The sequence below is a fragment of the Gymnoscopelus microlampas genome (genome assembly GCF_963454915.1).
Source record: "Gymnoscopelus microlampas genome assembly, chromosome: 4".
Classification (NCBI taxonomy): Eukaryota; Metazoa; Chordata; class Actinopteri; order Myctophiformes; family Myctophidae; genus Gymnoscopelus; species Gymnoscopelus microlampas.
This window is the reverse complement of record NC_139941.1, coordinates 7637154-7655073: the sequence shown is the minus strand read 5'-3', so window position 1 is coordinate 7655073 and position 17920 is coordinate 7637154. Positions and strand designations below refer to the sequence as shown.

The 17920-nt window shown below is 42.1% G+C and overlaps 1 protein-coding gene across 1 annotated transcript in view; it reads right to left on the bottom strand.

The window, feature by feature from the left end:
• The window catches only part of LOC311044280 (DNA repair protein XRCC4-like), a 105223-nt gene that overhangs the window by 30201 nt on the left and 57102 nt on the right, over nt 1–17920 (bottom strand). The window lies entirely within an intron of this gene.

Genomic DNA, 17920 nt, shown 5'->3' with positions numbered 1-17920 from the left:
TTGAGATGGGGGGTCCGCCACCAAATACATATCATTTTGGGTGGTCCTTGACATGAAAAGGTTTAGGAGCCACTGATATAGCAACATACGATTTTCAGAAAACTGCTAGGATTTAGAAGACATTTGCAGATGCGTTCCAGGATTGAATGGGTTAACATGCCTATAAGCATAGCTATAAAAAAGACAAAAGTACAACTTGTACCTTGCCTTGTTTGCAGGTCTTTTTTGTAGTGATTTTTGGACACAGAATCAAATGTGTTATGGTCATGACTCACCAGGAGCCTGGATGGCTTGGTTCCAGGCTTAAAATAATTTATATAAATATTTTCGGAATTGTCTATAGGCTAAAAAAAACTGCTATGCTCTATAAACAGTACAAGTAGTACCGTCAAAAATCATGCTAAAAGGATAACACAAAAAGTCCTAGGGTATTGTTTCTACTGTGGTCCATTGCACTCAATTCATCAGTAATACAATGCATACAATACAATACAAAACATGACTTGAGATAAGATATTCAGTCACGAGAGTCAGCACAGCAGTTAAGTTACAGGGCAGGAAGAGTTACTACAGATACAACACAGGGTAAAAACAACGCACACAAAAGAAACACCAGCAGAAACCTTGCATCTCCATATTCAAACTTTTTGTTCTGTTTTTTTGTAAATTAACGGCAAGCTTGATCATACTACAGCGTCACACACAAGTATCAAAAGTAGCAGATCTACAAGCTCAAAACGCGCCGCGAGGCGACGCGTTTTTTTGAGCTTGTAGATCTGCTACTTTTGCTACTTTTGAATTTGAATCATTTGAAAAGCTTTTTTGCATTTTTCATTATTTTGTTTAAAACATAGTTGTTGTTTTTTTAGCAGATCTACAAGCTCACAACATGTTGCGAACTTGCGATGCAACACAACTTAAAGTCATGTTTTTGATAACTATGTCTTCTGTTTATGTGTTGCTATTGGAAACACATGCCTAGGTCCCTCTCTCTCTCTCTCTCTCTCTCTCTCTGTCACTCAAATAAACACGAGGGAGGGGTCGTCTCCGTGGTGATCACAGTGAAACCAGAAGGTAGTGACTGAGGTTGGGTTGGGGGTCATGGATCCACTGTAATAAAGCTGCCATCTTCAAAAGAAAACCATCAAATAGTCCTCATTTTTTCGGTCCTGGTCTTAAACTGTCCTGACAAGCCGTCCTGACCTAGTAGAATTGATTTTAGTTAACTGAAATAACTGTTAAGCCATTGGGGAGGGGCTGTGTAAGACCCTAGACCCGCCGGAAAGGTGTCTGGGGTGTTTTGTTGCTGGCATCGGCCAACAGCAACAAAAAGCAAGTACAATCATTTATGGGCCTGATTTCACATTATCAGACATTCTTAACCCATTAAGACCTGGAACTGTGTCATTTTTTGATTTGAGCTCAAAAGCATTATTTTACATTACATTACATTACATTACAGTCATTTAGCAGACGCTTTTATCCAAAGCGACTTACAATAAGTTACACTTTGGGCTATTCAAAAATAGCAGATATACAAGCTCATAGCGCGGCACCGAGTGCCGCGCTACGAGCTTGTAGATCTGCTATTTTTGAAAAATCGTGAAAATGTGTGCAAATCTTCTGAATATATATATTTCTAAAGCAAACATTTTTAACTCAAATCTGTGCTTCTGGGGGTCCCTGGAACTAACTATTTTGATGGGGGTCCGCGGCCAAAAACATATAATGTTGGGGGTCCTTCACATGAAAAAGATTGAGCACCACTGATATAGAAACATAACGTTTTTCAGAAAACTGTTGAGATTTAGGAGACGTGTAGAATCGGCTTCAGGTCTCAATGGGTTAAAACTGCATGATATGACCGGGAAAAAAAGCTGCTCCTGGACGGCGGAGACCGAGGCAGCCTTCGTAAAGTGTATGGAATTCAGCGAACCTTTCCTCCTCCGTACTGACGCGTCGGGCACAGGGATTGGGGGCCGCGCTCGCGCAGGTAATAGATGGAGAGGAGCACCCAGTCACTTTCATCAGCAGAAGGCCGATGAAACATGAGAGAAACTATACGCCACGGTGGAAAAAGGAGTGCCTCTCAGTGAATTGGGCGACAATATCAGCACCCTGACTCTCTGTTTGACCAGAATGGAACAGAGCCTTCATTAGTATCATTGGTAACACCTGTGAAGGAAGTTTAAGGAAGAGGCCCAATTTCGTTCCAATATGGCTGCTGTGCATATAGAGCCTATTCACTGGCTAGCCACGTTGACGTGGACTGAAACACATGAGAACCTACGCTTGTTACGACCTTATTTATTTATTTATCTTTTGGAGCTCTCCTCCATTCCCACTGTGGCATTATTCTAAATAAATGGCCATTTAAAGGCTTTCAACACCACCGTCTCCGAGTGTTGGTTTGGTCCAGTCTTCGCGACATGTGGATTGTACATGTAGCTTGTTGATTGGCTATTTCGTAGATTGACTATTTTAGCCGCGCGACATCCTTTCATTTTAGCCTTTGCGGGCTTATGCAAAAGGCTAAAATGTCATTTAGATAGCATGTTATGTAGACAGGTGCCAGGTCAAATATAAACCTGGCACCCTCTAGTGTGTATAGTTTCAATGTACAGATTATAGATTTTGTTTTTGTTTTGTTGATATTCTACTGTTTAGACTGATGATAGGTTCTTGGTTTACCTACGATCCTAGATAGCTATTTCTACGCATTTTTATGTATAACCTTGTGTTTTCCTTGCTTACTGTAAATCGCTCTGGATTAAGAGCGTCTGGTAAATGCCTAAATTGTATAGAATCAGTGGTGGAAAAAGTACTACAATGATTTACTTAAGTAAAAGTACCAATAGTGCAATATAGAAATACTCTGTTACAAGTAAAAGTCCAGAATTCAAAATGTACTTGGAGTAAAAGTACAAAAAGTATTGGCATCAAAATGTACTTAAAGTACAAAAAGTAAAAGTACTAAAATGTTTGAAAATAGCAGATCTACAAGCTCACAACGCGCCGCGATGCGACACGTTGTGAGCTTGTAGATCTGCTATTTTCAAGTAGCCTACGTATAAAATAGGGCTAAAGTGGTTAATGCATGTTTCATAATGTCATAATTTATATCTGAAAAGTAAATAGTAACTAAAGTTTGAAGTAAAAGTACAATATTTGCCTCCGAGATGTAGTGGAGTAGAAGTAAAAGCGTTGGAAATTGGAAACACTCAAGTAAAGTACAAATACCTCAAAACTGTACTTAAGTGCCGTACTTGAGTAAATGTACTTCGTTACTTTCCACCACTGTGTAGAATACATGCTGGCTTCTACATGCACTCCAAATGACTGAGATAATGACTGGAGAACTTGACTCCGTGTGTGCTTGTGTAAACAGCGGGCGCAGCTGGCCCTGATTGGCAGAACTGTTGCCCAAGCAGCGGCAGCAGCAGCAGCCAGGCTATTGTTAAACCCAGTCCACAAGGATGAGAAGGTCTGGCCTGGCTGCCTGAGTGGTCTAATGGAGCCATGGGACCGCCCAGGACCACCCAGGTCCATCTTCGCCTCAGGCCCTCGGGCCCTCACTGTGATACCCAGTGGTTTTACTTAAAGGGATAGTTCACCCAAAAATGAACTTCTTTTCTATCGATGATGATTCTATCGAATCCACCTCGCGGAGACTTGAATTCATGGATAAGAAGCCTACAATGTGATGACCAGCGGACCGCTAGGCAGCGGTTCCGGTAGGAGACACAAATGAGACTCTTTGTGTCTCCTACCGGAACCGCTGTCGGTCTTCAAGGCTTAGGAATGCGACAAAACAAAAAAAATATCCATGAATTCAAGTCTCCATGGGGTGACTAATCGATAGGAAAAACGTCATTTTGGGGGTGAACTATCCCTAAGTAAAAGTATCAATACTGTAATTTAGAAATACTACATTACAAGCAGAAGTCCAGAATTCAAAATGTAGTCGCGAGTAAAAGTACAAAAGTATTGGGTATCAAAATGTACTTACTGTAGAGTACCAAAAGTAAAAAATATTCATTGGGCAGAATGTCCTATTTCAAGTTTTCAAACGTATAAACATATTTTGAAAATAGCAGATCTACAAGCTCACTTTTATGTTCACTTATATGTCATCATGATGTGTGTGCATGGGGATCTCATCTTAAACAAGCTCAGTGCTTAATGAGTCTTCCAGTTTAGTAGACCTTGAATTGAGAATTTGTACTTTGTACGTGAGCTTGTAGATCGGCTATTTCCACATGGCCGAAATGTATGGGGCTGAAGTGGTTAATGTACGTTTCGTGATAATAATCTAAATCTACAAAGTAACTAAAGTGTTCAAACACTAAAGTGGAGTAAAAGTATAATATTTGCCTCTGATATGTAGTGGAGTAGAAGTAAAAAGTATTGAAAATTGGAAATACTCTCAGTAAAGTAAGAATAGCTCAACATTGTACTTAAGTACAGTGCTTGAGTAAACGTACTTAGTTACTTTACACCACTGTGATAACATTCAGGCTGCACAGTGCACACAGACAGACAGACAGACAGACAGACCAGGGTGCAGAGGCGTCAGCCCTGATACAGGACAGGAAGTGAGGGGGCGACAGTTACCGCGGGGACAGAGATAAAAAAAAAAGAGTCTTCCCATACACGGTGGGCACGCGAGGGCAGTGGTTCAAAGTGGGGTCCGGGGATACCAGGGTGGTCCCCCCCACAAAAATAGTTAACCCATTAAGACCTGAGGCCGATTCAACAAATGTCTTCTAAAAAACGCATGTTTCTATATCAGTGGTTCTCAAACTTTTTCATGTCAAGGACCCCCAAAATGATATGTATTTGGCGGCAGACCCCCGTCTCAAGATAGTTTGTTCCAGGGACCCCCAGTAGAAATAATATATATATATATATATTCAAAGATTTGCGCACATTTTCACAATTTTTCAAAAATAGCAGATCTACAAGCTCGTAGCGCGGCATATGAGCTTGTACATCTGCTATTTTTGAATAGCCAAAGCCAAATTAATGCTTTTTAGCTCAAATCTAAAATGACAAAGATGCAATATTCCAAAAAAAATCAAAAATAGCAGATGCTGTGTACAAGCTCATAGCTAAATCAACTGTAGATTTAGTTTAACTCAAATCTCGATATTTAGTCACATACAACTTGTATTTCATTCTATTTCATTACATTATTTCTTTTTAATAAATCGACAAAATTGATACGTTTTATTAACTGTTGCACCCCTAGATTTGATGTCACCATTGCCGCTTTGCTTTTTAACCCATTAAGACCTCGGCGATACTTAAAAATGTTTTCTAAATCCTAAAAGTTTTTTGAAAAAAAAAAATCTAAACATTTTTTTTCAAGATTTTTCAAAAATAGCAGATCTACAAGCTCATAGCGCGGCACTCGGTGCCGCGCTATGAGCTTGTATATCTGCTATTTTTGAATAGCCCAAAGAAATCTAAAGTGACACAGATGTGTTCCAGGTCTACTGTAAATGGTTAAATCATTGTTTTAAGGGGAACCAGGAACGTTTGTTTGGTTTAAATGGAGTTTGAAGTTACAATGTTTTTTTTTTATAGAATGTACATCATGTATCTAAATATTGAATCGAGCAACTTAAAAACTGTCTGGGGGTGCACACAAAAGCCCGGGTAGACGTTAAAATGACCCCAAGGTTGTGTTTTCAAAGTGAAATACCCCTTTAAAATCTACAACTTTGGTGAAAGTGGTCCAGACATAATCATAGCCGAGCAGGTTGATGCTGCTCCGTGTGTGTGTGTGTGTGTGTGTGTGTGTGTGTGTGTGTGTGTGTGTGTGTGTGTGTGTGTGTGTGTCTTCCACTGTGGCCTGGCGACCGTTCCACCTTGGCTCGCAGAAACGCTGCAGTTTGCCAGACGCACAAAACATGCAACGACCGCACGGCCTGAACATGCTGACTGATTTGTATTCATTTTGCTTTTGTCCTTTCTTGTTTCTCCGTTTTTTTTTGTTTTTTTCCCTTTAGTGGCCGTCCGCCTCTCGTGTTCTTGGCTTCGCCGCTCATCGGAGAACAAAATAACATTGATTGTTAATCGTCACAACAAATAACTTAATCCGTTAAGACCGGGAACACATCTGTGTCCTTTTTTGATTTCTTTGCGCTATTCAAAAAATAGCAGATCTACAAGCTCGTCTTCGAGCTTGTAGATCTGATTTTTTTTTTTATATCGTGAAAATGTGTGCAAATCTTTACAAATGTCTTCTAAATCCAAACAGTTTTCTGAAAAACTTTGCTAGCTATAATCAGTGGTTCTCAAACTTTTTCATGTCAAGGACCACCCAAATTATGTGTTTGCCCGCCGATGCCCATCAAAATATGTTGTTCCAGGGACCCCCAGAGGCAAAGATTTGTTTTTTTCCCCAAAAAAAATACATGTACCTGTATTCAAAGATTTGCACAAATGTTCAAGATTTAAAAAACAAATAGCAGATCTACAAGCTCATCGCACGGCACTCGATGAGCTTACTATAGCTGCTATTTTTGAGTAGCTAAAGTATAAAATAATGGTTATAGGTAAATAGTCTAAAATGACACACAGATGCGTTCCCGGTCTTAATGGGTTAATCCGGAAAGCGGAAAAGAAAAGTATGACATCGTCTCTGTCGGGTGGAAACCTCATTATGTCCAAAACTGTTCCTGTTACTGTAACTGTTAACCCATTAATGTTTTGATTTGAGCTAAAAAGCATTATTTTACACTTTGGCTATTCAAAAATAGCAGATATACAAGCTCGTAGCGCGGCACCGAGTGCCACGCTACGAGCTTGTAGATCTGCTATTTTTGAAAAATCGTGAAAATGTGTGCAAATCTTCTGAATATATATATTTTTAAAGCGAACATTTTTAACTCAAATCTTTGCTTCTGGGGGTCCCTGGAACAACATATTTTGATGGGGGTCGGCGGCCAAATACATATAATTTTGGGGGTCCTTGACATGAAAAAGATTGAGCACCACTGATATAGAAACATACGTTTTTCAGAATACTGTTGAGATTTAGGAGACATGTAGAATCGGCTTCAGGTCTCAATGGGTTAAGGTTTCGAGCTTGTGTGGATCTTTTCTTTTTTTCTCTTTTGGGGCTTATATGCCTTTATTGACAGGACAGTAGGCTGGCAGGAAATGCCAAGAGAGAGAGAGATGGGGAGTGACGTGCAGCAAAGGCCGTCGGGTTCGGGACTCGAACCCGCGACACGCTGTCAGGCTACACTGAGCAGTGGATCTGCTACTTTTGATGCTTTTGTGTGACGCTGTAGTATGATCAAGTAGGGGCGTTAATTTACGAAAAAAACACAAAAAAAGTTAGAATATGCGAGATAAGAGGGGTTTATGCCCCGACAGTATCGACATGCCTGGACTTCCATCCCCGTCATTCAATCACAAAGTTATTTTAGAACACGTCAAATATTGTATCCTGTAAGTGTGAGAACATTTGACACGAGCTGGACTTAAACCGATGCGGTCATCTGGTTTGATTAACCCATTAAGACCTGAGGCCGATTCTACAAAATGTCTTCTAAATCCTGACAGTTTTTTGAAAAAAACCTGTGTTTCTATATCAGTTGTTCTCAAACTTTTTCATGTCAAGGACCCCCAAAGTGATATGTATTTGGCCGCGGACCCCCATTTCAAAATATTAAGTTCCAGGGACCCCCCAGGAGCAAAGATTTGAGTTACAAATGCTCGCTTATAAAAATATATATATTCAAAGATTTGCACAAAATATTCACGATTTTTCAAAAAATAGCAGATCTACAAGCTCGTAGCGCGGCACTCGGTGCCGCGCTACGAGCTTGTAGATCTGCTATTTTTGAATAGCCCAATAAAATCTTAAAACGACACACGGATGCGTTCCCGGTCTTAATGGGTTAACAGCTCTGAGAAGACAATAGATCCCTCTGCGGTTTCCTCACAACATCGCGTTCTCCGCTATCGTTTGGCGCTCCGCGTATCGCTCCAACGCTTTGCCACCGCACGACTTCCTGAAAACCCATCAACCCCCCCCGGCCGTGCCCCCGTGGGCATCGGCGGAGTTCTATAAATGTGTGCCAACAATGACGTGTCCCCGCGATAGCGTTGTTTGTCTTTCATTTTGATGCCTCGAGACGGAGCGGATTCCTCTTATTAGGGGGAGGAAAAAAACTCTTGTTTCCTTCCTCTGTTTGCTCAAGCCGCTCTTCCATCACTTTTTCTCACACGGGAGGTCTTGTAGGTGTTGGCCCGGTGCCACCATATACGCGGTATCATCCGCTGAACACATACCGCCAGAGTCCGTTTAGTGAGCTGGACGAACGCCTCTAGATTAGCCCTTTAAGACCAGGAGAAGCATCTGTGTCATTTTTAGATTTGAGCTCAAAAGCATTATTTGACACATTGGCTATTTAAAAATAGCAGATCTACAAGCTCATAGCGCGGCACCGAGTGCCGCGCTATGAGCTTGTAGATCTGCTATTTTTTGAAAAATCGTGAACATGTGTGCAAACCTTTGAATATATTCTTTTAAAGCAAACATTTTTAACTCGAATCTTTGCTTCTGGGGGGTCCCTGGAACTAAATATTTTCAGATGGGGGTCCACGGCCAAATACATATCATTTTGAGGGTCCTTGACATGAAAAAGCTTGAAAACCACTGAAACATACGTTTTTTCAAAATACTGTTGGGATTTAGAAGACATTTCTAGAATCGGCTTCAGGTCTTAATGGATTAGTGGAGGACTCGGCACACAACCCCTGGGGGGGGCTCTAGGGTTTTAGGGTGAGGGTGGTAGAGGTGTGATTGCCCACCCTGACCACCCAGTCGCGCACACACACACACACACACACACACACACACACACACACACACACACACACACACGGAATCGATTCCAAAGTTATTATTGAGAATCAGAAAGTCTATGGCAGGGGTCTTCAACAGGGGGTCCTGCAGGGTTACTACAGGGGGCCGCCAAATCTTTATGTGATATGATTATTTATTTTTTACATTAACCACTTGAACCCTAGCATCCCTTTTCTGAGGAGAACTTTGGCCAAAAATAGCCGATCTACAAGCTTACTTAAATAGTAAAATCAACAGGAAGTTAACATTTGTATTAAAAAAAATAAACAGCACTGGGTTTGGTGATATTCTATATCGTCTGAATCAGCTTTGTTTGTGTCCGTTTAAGGGCTAAAAAAGTGACTTTGAGAACTGTTTCACCATGCACTGTAAGTCAATGAGGAGCGTATTTTAAATGATCAATTTCTAATCAGTGGAGCAATTATTTTAGATTTCTTGTCCACCTTTGGAGTTACATCATGGCAAGGTAACATATATGTCCAAAACTGGTACTTTTCAGAATAAAAATTCAACCTAATATTAGTAGGTTTCTACCCAACAGAGATGAAATAGCAGCCTGACATATTCCCCCATCTTTATTGTTGTCCCCAGACACTGTGACTGCCATGAGATGAATTTGCTTTTGGAAAACTCGACTTGCTTTGGCTCATTCATTATCATCTGCTACTTCTCTCTGTTTTATGGGGCTGCATGACGGAGCTGATGCGAGTGGTCTCTATGCAAAGTGGCAAGTTGTCTTCTATTGTTATGCGGCCTACACACCAATCTGGTGGCGGCCTGGCATGGCAGCAGTTGATGTCTTTCAGAGGGTAGTGGTGGTGCCGTTGCTGCGTTTCAGTATAAAAAGGGCCATTCACACAGTCAGGGGGACAGAGCAGAGTGTGGCCAATAAACAAAGCATTGTGTGTAAGCCATACACTAACGGGGGTGGCCAGACTGAAAAGTGCAAGGGACAAAATATCTCGGGAAACCCCCTTTCCGATGCCAGTGGGCGAAGGTGAGAACAGTGAGAAAGCTGGAAAGCTCTCGTGGCCAACCCCCTCCCACCCCTTCCATGAGAGGCTCTCTGCACAGCAGCCATATTGGGAAGAAATTGGGCCTCTTCTTACGTCCTTCACAGGGTGTTACCAATGATACTAATGAAGGCTCTGTTCCATTCTGGTCAGGGTGCTGATATTGTGCATGTTGGCTCACTAGAAACACTCCATTTTGGTTCCTTATGGTGGGTGTGTAACTGAGAGTGTAAAAATGGAACCAAATGGACCCGTAAGGGTCCATTTGGTTCCATTTGTACACTCTCAGAGCTATGGGGGTCCTTGAAAATAAGACAACCACTATGCCACACTAAATGGAACAGAGCCTTAATTAGTATCATTGGTAACACCTGTGAAGGAAGTACGGATGGGGCCCAATTCATTCCCAATATGGCTGCTGTGCATAGAGCCTAAACGACCGATTAACCTTCCCCTCGGGTGGAGTTGCTATTAGACCGGTGCTGATTTTGACAGCTAATTTTGATTTAGTTTAGTCATAGTTGCTTGATTAAAATTTCATTCAGTTTTAGTCATATTTTGGTCATCTGAAAAGTTTTAGTTTTAGTCTAGTTTTAGTCGACTAAATGTCATAAGATTTTAGTCGACCAAATCTACAGTTGATTTTGTCGACTAAAATGTATTTTGTCAGGCCTTGATGGCGTCGTTATGGCTGATTTGACACTTGGTTGCACGCTGAAATTAGCTCAAAAGCTCACAACGCGTCACAGGGTGACGCGTTGTGAGCTTGTAGATCTGCTATTTTCAGAGTGCAACACCTGAGCGCAACCAAACATAAGATGACTTGTCCTTTAGTTCTACGGGTTCTCTTTAGTCTAGTTATTGACTAAAATAAATTATCAATATATTTTGTCTAGTATTTTTAGTGATCATATCTTATCGTTTTTATTAGTTTTCGTAAGTGAATAACCTTTTGTCATTTCAACAACTGCAAAGGTTTCATAACCTGCCAACAGCTCACTTCTTTAGGTTCAGGAACTATCTTAGGATAGACACACTAGACACTATTCTTCGGCATACAACTGGATTTAGGGGATCAGTTTCCTTTTTTTATGATATATTCTACAGGCTTCTGTTGTGGTCTCCGGTGATAAATCTAGGTGCGACTGGGAGAAGGATTTGGATATTGCAATTTCGGAAGATTTCAATTCTGGATGATATCCATTCCAGCTTTATAAATGCCAGACACACTTTGGTTCAGTTCAAAGTAGTGCACATGCAGACTACACTACTCGAAGTCGAGTTTTCACGCCATATATCCCAATACCTCTCCCTTATGCAGCGGTGGAAAGTAACTAAGAACATGCACTCAAGAACTGTACTTAAATGTTGAGGTATTAGTGCTTTACTTGAGTATTTCCAATTTCCAATAGTTTTACTTCTACTCCACTACATCTCAGAGGCACATATTGTACTTTTTCTCCATTACTATTATTTGACCACTTTAGTTACTAGTTACTTTGCAGATATTTATTATTATATTATAAAACATACATTAACCACTTTAGCCCTATTTTATACCTAGGCTATTTGAAAATAGCCGATCTACAAGCTCACAATGTGTCGCGGTGCGTTTAATTTTGCAACAATGGAAATCTGAATCTAGCCCTCTGGTTCCAGCAGTGGCTTAGAGACTTGGGCAATGTGCTACACGTGGAGAGAATTCGGTATGCAATCAACCAAAAAGATCACGTCTTCCTGAAACTATGGCAACCTCTGTTGGATAGGTGGTCGGTCTCCTGTGATGGAGCCCGTGCTCGAGGTGGTCCCCTCAAGTGCTTGAGAACAGTGTGGGTTAAGTTTTCTCTGTGCCTTTTCTTTATGTAGAATATATTGGACCAACAAGCGTATCACATAGCTGTCATGTCATCTACTCTTTTTGGTTGGTGTTTTAGTTTTTTCTTTATCCCCTTTTTGCCCTCTTCATTGTACCTTTTCATTTACTGTCATCGTACCCCCCTTTTTGGGAGAGGGTTGGGTGGGAGGGTTTGTCTTGTGCGTTTGTTTGTTTTCTTTCAGAAAACTAGGAGGGTTTCTTTTTATCACTGTTTATCCTTATCCTGTAAGCTGTGACAATCCTTCAATACAAAATATGTTTAAATTGTTTTTGTCCGTGAAAGAAGGTAGTCGCCGAAAAATGTGTCATAGTCGAAAAAATGAACACTGTCACTGATATAAACACAGCCTGTCCTTTTGTGCCAGTAGCCATGAGGATGTACAACGAGGCACATGATGGTCGCTCTGCTAGGTCAATAGACTAATAACTCAGACAGTGCCTCTAACATGTTGTACGGAGACTGTATCATATCATATCATCACTGTATCTGTACTTTTAACTGCTGTGCTGCCCATGAATCCTCACCGTGGGATCAATAGATTTCTCTAAATCGTAATTGTGCAGCTAAGTGCTGGGCAGGACTGACCGACATCACTAAGTGATGCAGCTTAGTGTAGGGCCGAAGAGCTAAATGGTAAATGGTGCAATAGCGTCTTTATCCAAGGCGCTTCACAATCATTGTCCTTTCACACACACATTCATACACCGATGGCGGAGTTAACCATGCAAGGCACCAACCTGCTCATGAGGAGCAATAGGCTCTATAGACCATATTCACACGGCAGCCATTTTGGAATTTAACATCCACCAAGTGCCACCCCGTTGCCGTGGCAACCGGGGTGGCACTTCATTGACTTAATAGCAACATGGCCGCCGTGTGAATATGGTCCATGCACAGCAACCATATTGTAAAGACCTTCACAGGTGTTACCAATGATACAAATGAAGGCTCTGTTCCATTCTGGTCAAACAGAGTCAGGGTGCTGATATTGTGCATGTTGGCTCACTAGAAACACTCATGCTACATCAGCGGGTCTCAAAGTGTGGTCCAGGGACCCTCATGGTTCCTTGAGGGGGTTCCAAATGGCCCCTTACAGGAGTGTAACTCTGAGAGTGTACAAATGGAACCAAATGGACCCGTAAGGGTCCATTTGGTTCCATTTGTACACTCTTAGAGTTATGGGGGTCCTTGAAATTAAAACGTTTGAGAACCACTGTGCTAAGGAAATGGAATAGAGCCTTTAGTGCCATTAGTGTCATTGGTAACACGTTGGTAAGGAAGTAAGGAAGAGGCCCAATTTCCTTCCAATATGGCTGCTGTGCATAGAGCACAGCGCCTTGTTCAGGGGCACTTCGACACGACCTCTGGGGGAGCCCGGGATCGAACTGGGAACCTTCCGGTTCCCAACCCGGCCGCTCTACCTCCTGAGCCAATGCCGCCCCGGCAGGCTACAACAGAATGACCTGTGTTTTGAAGGTCACTGTCCTGTCGTCCATGGGAATCAGGGGTGACATAAGGACAGCAGTGTGATAAGGAAGTCTTTGTGGAGGGACTGTCGGTCTGTCTGTCTTTGTTCTGGCCCTGGCCGGGGGACATGATGCTGGCTTTGTCCAACACGCCCACGTTTATACTCCTCTCTGTCTGTTTGACATTCTGCTCTGGTGGCTGGCTGATTGCACACACACACACACGTGCGCGCACACACGCAGACACACAGGAGTTACAGTGGTCGTCTTAGAATCGGAAGCTTCCCGGGTTCCATCCCCGGCTCCTCCTGTGTTAGTGCCGTGTGTGTGTGTGTCTGTGTGCGCACGTGCGCGTTTGTGTATTTCAAGCACATTGTAAAGTTCTTTGGATAAAGCCGTTGCCATTTACACGCACAGTAGCACCCCACACACACACACACACACACACACACACACACACACACACACACACACACACACACACACACACACACACACACACACACACACACACACACACACACACACACACACACACACACGTAATATGTTGCAGTGAACATGTTATTCCTTATGTTCCCATCCATACGGACTCTTAAACCCGGGCTGTGTTGTGCTTACACAGGTGTTGGACATGGGCATTTTTACATAAGTTTCATCCCCCAAAGTAGTTTTCTCAGGAATTACACGCTCAGTGAACTCTGCCCTGAAGGACTAGCCGGGTATTAAGCCTAAAGTTGTTTTATTGCATGCGGGGTCTTCAACCGTGGGTCCGGGAACCCCCTAAGGGCTCCGCCGAGTTCCTACAGGCAAATATTTGTGTGCTAGGAAACTTCTATTCGTCTCCTTACTTTTTCTTTTTCGGTTGTTCTGCGCCCCGCCGAGACGTTCTGACTTCTGATTGGTCAAAGTTGGTCAGACGTTCGAGGTGGGCGTGATATGTTTAGTTTTGTTTTCCGCATCCTATCCCAGCTTCATTCTGCCAGCGGTGGGCGGCGATAGTTTGGAAGAGACGTTGGCTGTTTACTAGTCTCACGAGGTACAAACATCGCAAGAAAGGGCAACGCCAACTCGAACGGGGGTGCCGTGCACTCCCGGTCCGGTGTCGTGCGCTTTCCAGAATCCCAAACCTATCTGGGGAATGAAGGTGGCATGGTCACCACAGTGGCGAGGGATCAGTAGTCAGGGTTTGCTGTGGAGTGGGGGGGTTGGGGCGGCGGGGGCCATGTTCAGGAAACAATGCGCATTCAGCTGTTGTTTTGTGAGATTGTTCTGACCTGTTTTTTTTTTGTACGTTATTTTGTTTTTGTTAGTATTTAAGTTGTGTGTTTATTTTATCCCTTCTATTGTCTGCATTTGGATTGTATGTGTTAACTGTGCTTATTTGCATCTTGTTGATCAAAGACATTTATTTATTTTTTCTGGTTTACATGTCACTGCATTTCGGTGCATGTTTTGTTGAAGCCGGGCCGTGGCCGAGTCTGGCTTTCAGAACACAGCAGTGTTCTGTGGCAGTAGATATCGTAGGCCTGTCCCCGACTAAGGATTTCTATAGTCGAATCTGATTGGATTGGAAAACCTTTTTTTTTTTTTTTTTTTTGCATTTTTGGCATCATGCAAAAAAGATGTTATGCAATAGAGGAACATTCCATTTGGGCTGTAGGGGTGCTTAATGTCTGATTTAACACATACTTGCTTGGTTTCTCCCAATAAATCATGATGTATATCCTATTTTTGGCAAACTATTAGTTAATTAATATAACACAATAGGCCATTTCTTTTTCATAATTCGACTAAGAGATTGGCAGTCGACTCAGACTCCCCTCGACTGATTAGTCGACTATTCGAGTAATCGAGGTCAGGCCTAATATATCGGTGTTATGTTGCTGTCGGGTCAGAAACCTCTTATCTCCATATTCTAACTTTTTGTGTTTTTGTAAATGAATGCCCTACTTGATCATACAACACAAAAGTATCAAAAGTAGCAGATGTGCAAGCTTGCTGAGCTTGTAGATCTGCTACTTTTGCTGTTTTTGAATTTTAATCCTGAAAAGTAACAGTTTTGTACATATGAGGTTTTTTGTTTTAGTTTTTTGTTTGGGAGGGATCTGTTCTGCAAGCTCTGCGAGCTTGTACATCTGCTTTTTTTGGAGATTTTTTAAAAATACCAAAAAATTAGATTTATCTTTTTACATAAATTTTCTCTTCATGGGGGTCCCTGGAACAATACATTATCAGATGAGGGGGTCCGCGGCCAAATACATATCAATTTGGGGGTCCTTAGCATGAAAACGTTTGAGAACTACTGCGTTAAGAAGCCAGTGGAAACATGTGGGATTGGTTCCTGGATGGTAGCGGCTGTGTTTTCCTGCCCAGGCCCTGAGCCTCCCACATGGCTGCTGCTTGGCACCATAAACGCCCTGACCTTTACCGTTTATCACTGAGGCTCCCAGGAGAGAGGAGGAAGCACATCATCAAGAGGCTGATGCAGAGAAACAGGGGAGTGAAGGAGAATGTGTTTTTGGCGTGTGCCCCCCCACTCTTCTCTCTCTCTCCCATGCTTCTACAGGCCCTTTAAAATGCTTCTGGGGTCATTCAATTACATGTATTTTAATATTTGAGACCTGAGGCCGATTCTACAAACAGTTTTATGAAAAGCCTATGTTTCTATGTCAGTGGTGCTCGAACCTTTTCATGTCAAGGACCCCCAAAATGATATGTGTTTGGCCGCCGACCCCCATCTCAAAATATTTTGTTCCAGGGACCCCCCCAGAAGCAAAGATTTAAGTTCAAAATGTTCGCTTTGAAAGAAAATATATACACTATGAGCTTGTATATCTACTATTTTTGAATAGCCAAAGTGTAAAATAATGCTTTTTAGCTCAAATCAAAAAAATGTTCCAGGTCTTAACTCATTGAGTGCCCAAATTATTTCAGGCTATTTCTGGCCAGTACGATTTTGATTTTTTTTCGACTAAGAGATTGGCAGTCGACTCAGACTCCCCTCGACTGATTAGTCGACTATTCGAATAATCGAGGTCAGGCCTAATATATCTGTATTTTGTTGCTGTCGGGTCAGAAACCTCTTATCTCCATATTCTATTTTTTTATTAAATTAATGCCCTACTTGATCATACTACACACAAGTATAAAAAGTAGCAGATCTGCAAGCTTGTTGAGCTTGTCGATCTGCTACTTTTGAGGTTTAGGTTGTGTAGTTACCTTGCCATGATGCAACTCCAAAAAGGTGGACAAGAAATCTAAAATATTTCCTCCATTGATTAGAAATGTATAATTCAAAATATGCTCCTCATTGACTTACATTGTACAGTGAAGCAGCTCTCAAAGTCACTCTTTAAGCACGTAAACTAACACAAACAAAGTTGATTCGGACAATATAGAACATCACCAAACCCAGTACCGTTTGTTTTGTTTTTTTTTAAATGTTAACTTCCTGTTGATTTCGCTATTTTTATTAGGGAGAAAACCCGGACTGGATCCGCGGATCCAGATCTTCAAATAGTAAAATCAACAGTTGACATTTGTATTAAAAAAACAAACAAATCAATTTCTAATACCTTTGGAGTTACATCAAGGCAAGGTAACTACACAACCCAAACCTCTACCAAAGTGGTCTTGCCCTTTAACGGCTTGATTGAATGTGTTGCTCGATACTACGTGCAACAAATGATATCAAGCAAAGGCATTATTGAACTGAAATATGCAAGTGGTCCGGCGCTCAAAAAGGTTGAGAACCACTGATCTAGTCCTATCCCACGGTTACCCTTATTCCATTCTTACTTAATCCAACTTCCCATTAAACTCATGTTAACTGATACACTGATTTGTATCTGATGTGACACATGCGATTACATGGGCACATTTCCTAAAAATGATGACACAACACACTGATACACACGTTATCAGCCCAGGCAATCAGGTACACTTCCCCTTCTTGAGTTTCTTATAACTCCCTTTTCTGTGGAATTTCTCGACCTCCGACTTCCCACTAACCGACAACATTGGACGCGTCATCATAGGTCACCAGGTCATTTAGTGCACTGTTGTTGCGTGGAAATCTTCACTTTCCCACATTACTAAATGTGGGTGCCTCGGGGCTAAAGCACCCAGGCGAAATGACAGGCACCCAGTAGGCGAGGGAGGCGCGCACCCGCACGCTCGTACTCGCAGCGCACAGCCGCACGCTCGTACTCGCAGCGCGCCCCGACGTGTTTATGTTTTCCCGGCTCCAGGCTTTGTCTTCAGTAATTAAACCGAATTAAAGTTACAAAACCCCCCTAAAAAAGTAAAATATCCGCCCAGAAACCAAAAATGTAATACTGAAAAAGAAAAGAACTGAAGAAAAGAACATTCTAAACGTTAAGAGCACATAGTAGATCAGCTATTTTCAAATATCTGATGCATATAGGGGTTAAAGTGGTTGTGATGCAAAATAAAATCTTTTTAATGGGGACCCCTCAATGACCCCCGTAGGTCCCTGGACTGCACTTTGAGAACCACTGCTGTAGAAGAAGAATGACCACTTCTCAGATTATTCAGATCTACAAATCTAGTTGTTTGCTCACTTGGTAGAGTACTGTATACCCACCGTTGGACCCCGAAGATTCTGGGTTCTATCCCGGATATACCGCCATCTCAGCGTATGAGCAAACACGG